Here is a 13,498-nt window from a genome sequence, read left to right as displayed (position 1 = left end):
TCGCATCACTTTTGCGGCAGTAGAATAAAGAAAGCAAAACGCCGATCCAATTGTTATAATAGTTGTTATGACTAATAGTTGTTATGACTCGCCGGCGGTATGCCTGAGCAGCCACGCATATGAGTACCTCAATGCTGTACTGACTGCTTTGACCTATCACCGGAACAGAAAATTAGCACTAACATACGTGCGGGCATCACATTTGGTGGTACGCTGGAAGATATGCTACAAGTACGCTGTATTACTAATCGACGCTGGCAATAATGCGTCTGAAACGTTTGAAGGGCCCTGTAATGGCTTTTACAAACAGCGCATTCAAGTTAGCGTTCCAGTCTCATACGATAGCCCACAGCGTTTGTCATACAACCTGCCAGCGCATTTCCTTCGTCCACGGAAAAAGATGAATAATGGTGATAAAGATGAATAAGCCACCCGTTCCGGCGCGCATGGCGCGCAGAGAGAGAGCGAAAAAAAAAATGAAGGAGGAAAAGGCGCTCAGACTCCTCCGAGCGCGCGCGCCATCGCGCGCGGAGCTCCTGCTCATGCTCGGAGATCTTGCGCATGCGCGGTGGTGCGCCATCTCAACGAGCGCGCCGGGCACGTAAACAGTTGTACCGGTGTGCGGTGTCCGCCTGAACGTTGGTGTCTGTGTATGCGTGTCATCTTTGTGGCATCACACGTCAACTACACTGAACGGTAAGCTTTAGCAAAGATGTTTTACGTCAATAGCTCATGATTATGTGAGCGCATTTCGTAGCGCGAAGCGGCTGCATGTAGCGCAGGCGACTCGGGTATAGTGTCGGTTTGTCGTTGACATGGTTTCATAACGCGCTCTTGTTCTCGCTTCTACTATACGGAATGTTTTACGGCGAGCGATCGCTCGGGCTTGTTGATTTTCGCATATTAGTTTAGGTGCGTAAAGAAGGAAGCTACACCATGTTTTAACTTGATATTGAGCTACCACTAAGCGGATTGTGTATGTTGGGCAGCCAGTGTGGTAGATCTCATTTCGTGGCGCTTGATCCGGCCGCGATGAATGCTGCGCCGCATGTGTAGTGAAATTCTCGTGACACGCTTTACGTATATATCTCGAAATTGTGTTAGCATCAAGAACGTTCTGACAGACACGTATAGTTAAATAACTGCTAACGTACTCGGATGAAAGGCCGTGTTTGCGGGGCATGCATCAGCAGTGTGTGCACTGCCGTTTTCGCATTGTTTAAAGGTAGCAGTATTTTTAAGGTTTCTGGCAACCAATCTAAATAATTTTGGGAAGTTACCGCAAGCAAAACACGAGACTTGAAGAAATGTCAAGCGAAAATCTCTAGATTCACCCAATCTATTTATATGCAACCACAAACGCTTTTGGAGCATGAAACCTGCGATAAGCTCAGTCACTCGCAGCTTCGCAACTTAGCCGCAAAAATTGGAGCACAATAAATTAGTCGCTCCGGGAAGCACCTTTACACGTTTCAGACTGAAGGCATTGCGTTTGACGGTAGTTGGAAGATTTGTTTTATGTCTCTTTTTTAAACAGTTTAGCAGCAGAAGTTATCTTTCGAGCTATATGAAAAGCGTTAAGCGCCTTTCGATGCTTCGGGGTTATGCAGTTTACGTGCTCTTAATCTCTAGGCAGCTGCTGGCGCAGATTCGCATTGTGCCAGTCGTGCACGGTATGAAGCCCTTGTCGTGCGCAATAAGTGTTCCGGTTTTCATTACTGTTGCATGTAGTGCCGTCGTCTTGGACAGACTGCATACTATATGCGCTGTACAAATGAAAAAAGAGCCAGATTATCAATTTGGTGGTATTTTCTTAGTAGATAACGCACAGATTATTCAAATAATTCAGTGGACATTGCATTTGTTCTACCCTTATTAACACACCTAAGAGATCGTAACATGTTTTAGTTGATAAGTAACCTGATCAGTACGCCCCCATTCATGTGCATTCTACTGAAAGTGTGGCACATGTATTCATCTCGAAGTATGAAAAAAGAGACAATGCAGACTGTTCTAAGCGGAAATAAATTGCAAATGTTAACGTGATTGTTCAAAACTGCAGTCAGTATGCTGAGCATGTTCGATCGGCACGGGCACATTGCATTAACACCTGAAAAATGTGCACAATCCAGCAGGGTATCTTTGTTTCAACAATTATTGTTATAGGAATCGTTTGGGATTCTCACATTTCTTTCATTTTTATGAGTACACTGTGTGTCACATGTACCTGTCTTGAAACGAAACGTACCGTTGCTAACACCGGCGACCATTATGGTTGTCTAACTGCTTATCATACTGTAATATAACGAAACATCATAATGGTACTGATTAATATTGCCATGTAGTCTTTAGTCATAGGTAAACAAAGTTAACTAGAGGTATAAGTGATGAGAGCAAATTATATAGAAAACTACTATTGAACCGTAAAAATAACTCATTGTATAGTTTTCCCTCACATTGTTGCATTTGTTTTACGCGTGTCTCTGTCTTCTGTGCTGTACTCGTGTGGCCATCAATTACGAACTTGCCGAAGCCCTTGTCAGCTTTATTAAACAAGGGATTCAAGTCAGTTGCATCTAATACTACATGTTAAGTGACTGACGTGTTATTCATTTTATCTAAATATTATGGACTGGCACTACTTGGCAATTATTAAACCATAGTATTTTTTATTGCACTTAAGCTGCAGGCGTCATAGATTGCCAGAAAAGTTTCATGAAAACAGCCAAGAAAGGCTTGGAAAAAGATCGGGAAACTTTAAATTGGCCACATAGGTATGCTGTCTTGTTACATGTCAAAGTTTCCAGAAAGTCTCTGTGTTAAATATATTTTTAAAACGTTTCTCTTCATAGAAATTGAAGGAAATTGGTTCTATTTATTGAAAAAAAAAAGTCAAGCAGACTGACAAGGCATTTCTTACTCAATATGTTTTTTTTTGCGTTAACTAAACGTCCTGAACCTCGATAGCCTAGAAAAAATTTTCATCTTTCAAAGCACCTTAAATAATTTACTGTGATAGAATTCATTCGAACTATACTATCAGTTCTGTTTCCTAGGAGGTGCATATCTGTCGTGCCATTACACATAGTGCTCGTGTGGTATTTCGGGTGCTCATGTGGTATACCTAACTTGGAAACCTGTTAGCATGCCCAAGAGGCCTCATTACCTGCAAGAAATGAAGGTACCATATCAATACAATCAACCCGTCTGCCATCTGTTGAAGTTATGGCCAATGACCCATTCATTTAAAAGTATGAGAAATACATTTCAATGTGTACTAATCAAAATAAATTACAATCTTAGGCATGATACTGGGAATATTCCAGTCACGTCTTCTGAAAACATCCCTCTGCACGGGCATACTTAACTACCAGCCAAAAAAACTGTACAGACAGCCCAACTGGGTAACGTTTCCGCAATAAATATAGGGACCATTTGGGATAAGTACATTAATGCATCATATATGAACTTGTCATAAAAGGGAACATACTGTTGCTGACACGAGCAGCAGTTGTGACTGTTTAATTGTTCACCATACCATGCAATAGAACATTGCATAAAGGTACTGATTTGTATTGACAAGCAGCCATTAGTCATAGTTAAACCGCATTAAGTATTGACTTAGATGGTTTGAGTAAATATATTCAGCTGCTTAATGAACATACAAAGAATACACATCTGTTATTTTTGCCTCATATTGCTGCATGTACTTATTTGCAGCATACACCTGCAGCACCTTTGGGACTAATGACACAAAGGTCAAGGCCAGCCTGGCGACCATGCTTGCCGAGGAGTAGTGTAAATATTTAATCTGTTTCCATAATAGCATAAGACAAGAATTTAAGGAATTCATGTATTATATCGAGCAATAAAAACGGTTAATGCATTGCCGGTGCATTTGTTTTATTTTTTGCACTGCATGATTCAGCACTATATAAATTCTTTCTGTTTATGCAACATATATGAAAGTACAGCTGGTTCAGGAGCTTTATTAATCTACTAACGGTAATGCATAAATGCAGATGAAAAGGAACAGGTGTACATGCATATTATCTGCATTCCATGCATTTCCATGCATTTCATATCTATAAAATGAAATGAAATACATTCAAAACGTTTTGCTACCGCATGTAATGAAAAATGTAAACTAACTTGTAGATAGCCGCTATGGAGTTATGGCCTTATACACTCTTTGTAGACTTGTCTATAATATGTCTGTGTCTATAAATTGATGAAAATGCATGTTTGTTGGCAAGTGTATGCAGAATGTCATAGAAAAAAGTGTATTGGATTATAAAGTTCTGTTTTTGTAGACTGAAGTCTATAGAATGTCTATAGTATATATACATTTGTCTGTAGACATTCCATAGACTTCAGTCTACAAAAGTAGAACTGTAAGCCTATACACTTGCCCATAGACATTATGCAGACAACTGTCTACAAACATGAATTTTAATTAATCCATAGACACTCTAGACTCAGACTTTTTATAGACTAGTCCATAAAAAGTGTATGGCCATAAGTCTATAGACGGTCTATAGACAGTCTATAGACTTAGACTTCTTATAGACTAGTCTATAAAAAGTGTATGGCCATAAGTCTATCGAAAGTCTATAGACAATCTATAGACTCAGACTTTCTATAGACTAGTCTATAAAAGTGTATGGCCATAAGTCTACAGACAGTCTATAGACAGTGTATAGACAGTCTATAGACACAGACTTTTTATAGACTAGTCTATAAAAAGTGTGCGGCCATAAGTCTATAGACTGTCTATAGACTAGTCTAAAGAAATGTCTATAGACAGTCTATAAACTCAGACTTTTTATAGACCAGTCTATAAAAAGTGTGCGGCCATAAATCTATAGACTGTCTATAGACCAGTCTAAAGAAATGTCTATAGACAGTCTATAGACTTCATAGACAAATGTCTATGGACTGTCTATGGACTTTCTATAAAAATTTTTGTAAGGGATATATCACCATCGGCATGGTCTCGCGTGGAGCTGCTAGCGGTTCGCGTTCGTTATCTCCCTTGCCTCTTGACGGCGATGACGTGCTAAACCTGCACCATCATTGCGTCGTGCATCCCTCCTTCGACCAAGCAAGTTTTCGGCGGCACACGTTCGCTTTTGTATTGACATTAAAGCTTTAAACTACTCGATTTCGAGAGAAAAAACGAATGTACTACATCGAAAGCGGACGGGCCGCAAGGAATGTACAGTACTCACGGAGCGATGCGATTGATCAGATTATCACGAAAGACTGGGCTCGGTCAGGTCGCCCTTATAAACGTTCTTTTTCAGCATCAGTTATGCTTTCAAATAGATTACTTTTAAAACATTTGTGCAATACAGACGCACGTTTAATAACTATTCGCTCAGATAGATAATCTCGAGGACTGGCTCCAAGCTAATCATGTCCGTTAGCTGCCTAAGATCAATTACTGACAATTTAATTATCGTACCTTCGTTTATTACGCAAACTAATCAACTTACACCGTGTCTAGAGGCTAGCAATGTCAACACTGGAATGATAACAATAATGTCAGCAAGATTTATATTGCTCTATTAAAGTTTGGCGCCATTAAATATAACTGCCTTGATATTCATGGTGCAGTAGGCTTCTTAAAAAGCAGGTGCGATTGCTTCGATGGATCTTCTTGGCGCAATTCAACCTCATCAACTTAAGCACCTGTGCCCAACAGTGCACTTCTGCTTCTGCTCCTACGCTATACAAGAAACACTTCAGCGCTACGGTATATGACACAAGGTGTGCGAGAACATTGTGCGTGCTCCCGATTACTATATAAGCGTTGGTCGCATCAGGGTCGGTTTTCTGGCGTCATTAAGCTGCCGGGTGGAGAGCAACGGATAATTTTTAGTACATTGTATCAAATAGAGTAGCGCCCACGTGTGTGTTAGAACAAAAGGTACTGAAGTATTGGGGTGAGTTCCTTGCGGAATATATCTTAAGTGTCTATTGTGAACACATAAAGAAAGAAAATACCGAAGTTTTTTTTAGAATTAATGTTGACATAAGTATGCTAGTCAAGGGAAACATGAGTTCCGACCCTAGTGCCCGAGGTGGAAGCAGCCCCAAACCGCACGGCTACATTGGCACACGGTTTATTAAGGCGAAGGGCTCAAGTGGCTCGTAGCAATTGCTCATACACCTCCCCCCCCTCCCCCAATAAGCGGTGTCTAGTCCAGTGATACATAGTAGAAGAGTGATACAAGAAAAGTAGAGGAATGGTACAAAAAATACCAGCAGCAATGGCTCCTTCCCGAAAAAAGAACGACATAATCAGGAATGGCTAATACCTTCGTAAGGAAGCAAAGATGCAGTGGCTGAATATGAATGAAGAAACCAAAGGAAAAAAAGAACGAAGGAAAGAAAGAAGGAACAAAAGAATGAAAGAGAGAACAAAGAAAGAAATGAAAAAAGAAAGACAAAGAGAAAGTAAAAAAAAAATCATGAGTCATTCCACTCCGTGAAGGTGGTTGACGAGCGAAGCTATTTAGCACATGACTCGGAGGTGACACATAATTTTGAACAAAAGGTACAAACTCATTTATTGTCCTGAGGGTCATCATTATTTCCCTCGCAACTGCAATCACATTCTTTGAGAATGTCAAATCGGTGCACGTACGCTGCTGGATGGACGGTTGGGCCGGATCAGTGTGGCATCGCAAGGGGTATGTCTGCAACACGGAACGCGTAAACCGCTCCCTATTCGATACCCACACATACACATTGAAATCACCGACAACAACAACAGAGATAGTGTCATCGCAGCTAATTCACGCAAAGTGAGTAGCCATGAAACTTACGGGACTATGAGTCATTGCATTTTTTGCTTGCTTACTGGGGTATGAGCCATTGATGATGACATTCTTCGACATGCTGCTTTGTATGTTGTATGCGTGATTAGAAAGAATTTAAGTACGGGGCCGCGCCAGCCAAGGGCGGCAATACTGACGTCACAGGCGCATTTTTTTTGTCGGTTTCGCTTTAACAAAGAGATAATGCTACAAATGCAGTGTCATTCGTTCCTGCCTCGAGGATTTAAACACGGGTTTTAATGCTCTCCACACCGCGTTTGTTTCCAAGAGTAGGTGTAAGCAGGAAAATGTTCACTCACACCCGAAAACACACAAACACCCTCGCAGGCACACATACGCACTCTCCCTCGCACAAGCACACACTCTCTTCCTCACAAGCACTCGCACGCTCTCGCCATCGCACGCACATATATCCATGCGCGCACAAACACGCACTTTTGTCCGCAGGCATGCATGCTGAAAGACGAATACGCACGGTCGCACGCGTGCACATTCACACGCCGCCATGCATGCGCCGCAAGCACGCAAGCGCGCGCACACATGCACTAACACGCAGATCCAGGCATGCACACACACCGCGAACACTCACACACGCATACACGTACTCGGGTGCATGCATTTGCAAATATGGAGGCACTAGCACGCACACACACTCTCCCCTTGCACGCACACACACGCAGTCTCTCTCTCCCTCGCGCATGCACACGCTCTTTCTCCCTCGCACACAAACAGACTTTCTGTCTCCCCCGCACACAAACGCACTCTCCCTCACGCACGTACTCTCTCTCCATCCGTTATACGCACGCACGCGCGCACGCACACACACACACACACTATACGCACGCACAGCCATCCACACAAACACGCACACATTTATTCGCAATCGTGCATGCTGAAATTCGAAAACCCGTTGGCACGCGTACACGTTCACACGCGGCCACGCATGCACCGTAAGCGCGCGCACATGCGCGCGCACACACACTGCGAACGCTCACATACGCTGCGAACGCTCACACACGTCGCGAACGCTCACACACGCATACACGCACTCGCGCGCATGCAAACGCAAATACGGAGCCACACGCCCGCACACTCATACACAGAGCGAACATGCGCATAGAACCATACCCAGGCACGCTCAAGACATGCACATGCATAACCACTCTGTACCATCTCGGCTGCTTCTCAAAAGCCTGCACGTGCCAACAGGCTGCATAACACTCCCTCTACCAATACCTTCTCAATGCCAACTGTAATAAATCGCTTTATGGTTTAAATTTGGCGCTTTTTCGAGCCAATTTGCCCTCTGGCGGGAGGGTGCAAAACGATTTTCTCCTGTCGTTGGACTTCACCGCCCCTGTCTGACTTTTTTTAACTGCTTTAACGTACCACTAATGTTCCGACTAAGTGCCAAAATGCATATGTTGCTAGAAGGGACTACCCTCTTGTTGTAGTCATTTGAAACTTTTTGACCCTCGCCCTATATTCTGAAATATAAATTCGAAAAAAAAATTTCCTATTGAGTTACACTTGTGCGTTGCTGTGAAGTTCCGAAGGAGAATGTCCAGAATTCCTGGACATGTTAGTCTTGAAGTTTTTGATGAAGATGTACATGGTACGGGTGCACATGACCTTTTCTTTAAAATCCTCCACACTGAAGACCTTGAGGTTCCGGCCTCCGCACTGGCGTCGCGCACACTACCGTGAGGGTTAACATCAAAGAATTCCAAAACATCCATTTCCGCTTCTTGAACTACCGTCGCAGTCCTGCGTCGCTTTCTTGTGAAGCTTCCCGTCTAGCAAAGGACTTAGTACGCGCATAGCAGTTTGGGCGAGTTGGTATGTCATGACTTGTTTAGGCTTGTAGCGCAGCTCAGAACGAGCAAAAAGGAAGATGGAAGGGGCAATGAAAAGGAACGGAGAACAGGGTGAGCGCTCACCCCTGCAGTGTTCTCCGTTCCTTCTCATTACCCCTTCCACCTTCACTTTTGCTTGTTCTGAGCTGCGCTACAAGCCTAAACACGTCATGACTTAGTACGTTCTAAGTATTGTTGACGGACTAAGGTGTCCTCCCCAATGCCATATCCGGAATGGCTTGGCTGCTTTCCTCTTGTCACCGTGCGCCGCCCCCAGAGCCAGGATCATTTTAGATTTAGGTGCACGTTAAAGAAACCCAGGTGGTCGAAATTTCCGGAGTCCTCCACTACGGCGTGCCTCATAATCAGAAGATGGTTTTGGCACGTTAAAACCCCATAATTTAATTTAATTTTATCAAAAGGAACACATGTTCTGGGCGTGCCTATTCATTGTTAAGAACGGCCAGTTGCAGTGCAAGTTTTGCCGGCCAGTTGCGACAGTGGCCGCAACTTTCCTGGAGCGCCGCCGCGAACCTCTAGTCACGGCGTGACCAAGTCGACTTTGTGCCGGGAACAATACGCGCGTCCTCCACTCTCCGTCGCTTCAGCTAGGATGCCTTTGACGAAGCAGGCTTTGTGCTGAAACCGCCACCGTTACGCTCTAGCCTCGTCGCCGTTGCGACTGAATGAGGTCGGCGGGCCAACTATTGTTAGCGAACCCACCAACGCGGACCTGATCTGCTATGAGTGGGGGAGTTGCCGCGGGAACGTTGTCGGAGACCTCTTCCTACGCGCTGACCAAGACGCAAGACAATGGCTACCCGGGCGCGCTGCGAGGGTCCAGTCCGAGTTCTACGAAATCCGTGTGATGTCGGTTTCGGACCGAGAACCTGTGTGTGTGTGTGTGCGTGTGTGTGTGTAAACCGTCCCGCGCAGAGGCGGCGTGTTTAGGATGACTGGACGAACGTTTCCGCCACCTTGGAATCGGGGGAGGACCGAGTGTTTAGAAACGACTGTTGTGCGGATGCTCGAGACACTTTCTTAAGCAGTCATGTTAGACTGAGACACTCTCTCAAGCAGTCGTGCTAGACTGACATACTTTCTCTCGCAGTCATGCTAGCCTGATAAAATGCATGTAAAAACTGTAAATAAACCCATATTCCTCGTTCTCGATGAGAAGCAGTACTTCCCTTCATCAACGTTCTCAGCGTGGGTAAGTTGGACGACGGCATGGGACAGCTACCTTCTAATTCATGCCGGACTCCAATTTTGACAACGGGTTAGGAGCGATGGGATTGAGCCCCCAATCCTAACACTATATAGAACAAGATGAGTGCGCAAAATTACAGTCCCAAGTGCGCCGTAACAGTCTCCCGGCTTCGAAATCCCTCCTATACTGCTCCACTACGCTTATCAATGCGTCAGCGGCGTGTTCTCGTCCTGATGCCGCGACCATCACATAGCGAAGAGCCCTGTATCGAGCTGCCGCCACTAGTAAAGCCGTGTACCCGTGGCTATTCGCTTGAGAGCGCTTGAGTAGCGGCGCGTGAGCGCGTATCTATTTCGTACTATGGATGTTTCGCGCGCTTTTGTTTTTTCTAGGAAAAACCAATGAGGCAAAGCTGAGTACGAAACAAATGTTTCATTCGGAGGTTATTTGAGGTGCCCTATAACTTTGTAATTGATATGTTTGCGATTCAAGCAATATTTAAAGAGTTCGTTAATTAAAAGCAATAATTTAATACTTCGTGATTAAAAAAATACTGGCTGTAAGTACACACGACTGCGGCTACTATGCAGTCGGTACGATTTCTTTAGAGCTTTTCGTTTCTTTTTTTAAATCTTGGTCCAAATTAACTAGGACACCCGGCATAAAGAGGCACAAATGGTGGTTTAGCAATTTTTTTTGCCCATAATAAACCGACAACTTCAATATTTTCCAGCACATTATTTCTAGCATGTCCCGCCATTCCACCTAAATATAAGCTCGGTGAATAATTTAATTCTTTCAGAACATCGTGAAAACTGGTGTCCCGTGTTCGAGCGTTTCTACACTCGCAATAAGAGCTTCGCTGTACAATGCCATACTCCTATCAGCCTCAGTTTCCCAGCAGTCAACACGATACCGCAGTCGGCACTCGAGCGTGGCGCAAGTTGCTTGGTAGACAAAGCCTCATAATCGCAAGCGCCTCTTGACCAACAACGCTTCCTATATTTTACGTGTTCTATGAAATCGCCTTCTTATCGCAATTGCCTTGGGTGCGAAGAAGAGCAACCTTAAGGATTTGATGGCCATGTACGTCGGCTTCACGGATTACGACCACATAGAAAGCAGTAAAGTTTACAACTGTGGCCGCGTGAGTCGCTTGTATTGCTTTCCGTTTTCTCCATACGGTGACTCGCTGAGATTGTTAAGCTGCGCTGAAACTCTGCAGACTGCATTGCATTACTATCCTTTAAATAAATATTGTTGCTATCTCTTTAACCACGCTGTGTAATTTGTAGGCATTGCCATCTCCCTGCTCTCAACTGTAAAGACAGTGTATACTGTCTTTGCACCCTTATAATTATACACCTCTATAAAAGTTGTAACTTTTATAAACGTGCACATTTTTGCATTTTTATAGAAAACCGCTGGTCGGTGCCTTAAATAATAGTTATTTGGCCAAGATAACAATTCGCCCTAAATAATGCTCATATAAGACGTAATGTGAGGCCTGAACTTTGCACGAGTGTGAGTAAAATTTACAGGATCCATGAATATGTAACTGCGGCACCAGGTGTTAGTTTACAGTGTGTACAGAATGATGACTGGTGCCGAACTGTGCCATGAAGACCTGTAGCAAAGAGCGCTTGTTGCTACAGATCCATTAGGGGTAATAAAACAACTCGCAAAAATGGTCTTCAATCCACACTGTGAAGGTGGTTGGACAGTGAAGCTGTAAACAACTAGGAGGAATACCGTAGGTTGCGACGTAGGTTGAAATTATTCACGTGGCGACATTAACATGAGCTTTCCCTAAATATTAGCCTAGGACGTTTCGACGGCCTGCAGCCTGGCTTGCGCCGCTACTTCGTGCACCTACGAAGATTGCATCAGACAGAAGAGAAATTCGCCGCGCCTCATATGCACGCTGATCTTCAGGAGTACTAACTGTAGGTGGCCTTCCCATAGCACTGTCACAGCACAAATCAATTGCTTGGCGGGTTTATCTTTTACGTACAAAAGTGTAGTAACGTCACTCTCTGCTTCGTATTTTAGTCAAGCTTCTGTTGTCGTGGAAGCCTGCACAACAGTATTCTTTGCTGTGAAAGGTATGTGGGGAGCGCTAGGTGCTTCGAATCGCATGCAAGCGCAGGAGCGCCTTGTCATGAATAATGTGGTTTGGATGATGGTGTTGCGGTTGTTCTTTGTTGAAACGTATGCTGTTCTTCATGTTGTATGCGTGATTCCAAAGAATGTATGCACTGTTCGTTGCACTTTGTTGAGTGCTTGTAGCCTCTGCCTTACGGGGGTATGAACCATTGTATTTGGGGCTATGAGCCATAGGTGATAGTTTTCTGTCGACGTTACGCCACGAAAAAATCCAGGGATTCTAGCCATAGACAGCTTCGCTGTAAAGCACAGGGCACGGAAAAGTGGGCACATGATGGCTGCCCACTGACAACTGAAATTATAGAAGAAACATGTCCACAAAAATGCTGTGCAGATGCACAGCAACGCAATCACAGCAATAAAGTTATGTCATTGCTCAAGTTATGTATCGCTGAAAGTAAGTGACGTCCGAAAGAAGCCCTATTACTTTTTCATCATGTGCCTTGAGGCAACTTTCACACACTTTTTCTTTTAGGAGTGTGAACTTGCGACAGTGTGAAAGTGTGTATTGCCCCTGAATATTGTGATAGCATCGATTCTAGTATCTTATCTAACAAAAAACCCGAAAATATCCCAAACCACGCTTCTCTTGCCGTTACTTATACGGCAAAGAGTTCCGCTTACCATTAACAATGGGAAAACGTGCACGCTTTAGTAGAAGGCACTGTTTTTAGAGTGTGTATATACAGGCAACGCATAAAGGGCATTGTTAAGTTATTCGCAGGAGCCGGAGGTTGAATGCCGGAGTCATTGTATTGTTGGCAAAAATAGCGTTCCAGTGAAACTCCTAGCTTGCGTGAGCGCTGAAATACTGACAAGCCACACCTGTAGGAGGGCGTGTCTATACTCGAGCGACTCGCCCGCACCGTCATTGTGAAAATTGTCTTTCAACGCCTGCGTGTTTAGCAAGCGCCATTAATTGCTGGCGTTTGTCATGAGACCACGACGACGAAACGGTTCCCAGAAATTCTACAAAAATCTCCTCCAAAAGGCGTGGTAAAAAGGGATTCTTCAAGATATGCTAGCAGCCCAAGCCGACCACCACGGAGAGCTAACTGATTTATTTATTTATTTTCATTATTGCGATAAAAATTATATGCAAACTCCAGGTGCATTTCTGCCGTCGCCGTCGCCGTGAGGTTCTGTATAAAGTTCAAGGGCGATAAAATCGTCGCCACGCTCCGTATGCTGTATGTGCGAGTGAAAGCGTGCGACGGTGAGCCGGCAATTGCGGCTCAATCTCGCGCACGCAAGGGAGGGAAGCGGGAAGGAAGCGCGCCCTCTTCGGTCGCGCGCGAGGCTCCAGGGGGAGTGTAGGGAGGGGAATGCGTTCTACTTCGGGCAACCTGGGCGTCGGGGCGCGCCTGCCCGGGCCGCTGTATCCTGAAAGCCATCTGCGACGGAGACAGAGTCCGGCCACG

At 44.5% G+C, this 13,498-nt stretch overlaps 1 long non-coding RNA gene across 2 annotated transcripts in view; it reads left to right on the top strand.

The window, feature by feature from the left end:
* LOC139051705 (uncharacterized) overlaps window positions 1-3,861 on the top strand; it is a 95,491-nt gene extending 91,630 nt beyond the window's left edge. For both annotated transcript variants that reach the window (XR_011509503.1, XR_011509504.1), the window contains one exon: window positions 3,721-3,861. This is a non-coding gene — a long non-coding RNA (uncharacterized lncRNA). The remainder of the gene's footprint in view (window positions 1-3,720) is intronic.
* The last annotated feature ends 9,637 nt before the right edge of the window (window positions 3,862-13,498 follow it).

Source organism: Dermacentor albipictus, unplaced genomic scaffold (genome assembly GCF_038994185.2).
Source record: "Dermacentor albipictus isolate Rhodes 1998 colony unplaced genomic scaffold, USDA_Dalb.pri_finalv2 scaffold_14, whole genome shotgun sequence".
NCBI lineage: Eukaryota > Metazoa > Arthropoda > Arachnida > Ixodida > Ixodidae > Dermacentor > Dermacentor albipictus.
The sequence above is the reverse complement of the archived record's forward strand: the minus strand, read 5'-3'. Positions and strand labels throughout refer to the sequence as shown.